The following is a 427-nucleotide window of genomic DNA, read 5'->3' on the forward strand; positions in this document are numbered from 1 at the left end:
CAGGGCTTCAGAGCAGATGGATTAAAACACCTCCGGGGACGGGGGCAGGAGGAAACGGGCTCTGCGGCGGGGCCGCAAAGGCAGGGGGAGCTCGGGAAGTCTCGCTAGCTGGGTCGTGGCGGCGGGGGGCGCTCTAGGAATCAGGCCCTTTGCTACTGTTAAAGTCTGGACCAGGGGGTCCCCGGCCGGGGTGGGGTCCGGGAGCTAAAACCAGGACGGGCAGGGAACTAAAAAGAAAGGAAAGCGGGGGGAAGAGGCGGACGTCGGTGTCCCGTGGCACGCGGCAGCTGGAGGACCGCGCCGGTTCGGGCCCCGCGGCTCAGGAAGGCGGCGAAGCTGGAGGAGCGCGCGGAACAGGCCTGACCGCCGCGGGGCTCCTCGGCCGGGAGAAGCGCAGGCTCGGGGGGGGGGGGGGGCGGGGGGGGCG

This window comes from Alligator sinensis, unplaced genomic scaffold (genome assembly GCF_000455745.1).
Source record: "Alligator sinensis unplaced genomic scaffold, ASM45574v1 scaffold107_1, whole genome shotgun sequence".
Classification (NCBI taxonomy): domain Eukaryota; kingdom Metazoa; phylum Chordata; order Crocodylia; family Alligatoridae; genus Alligator; species Alligator sinensis.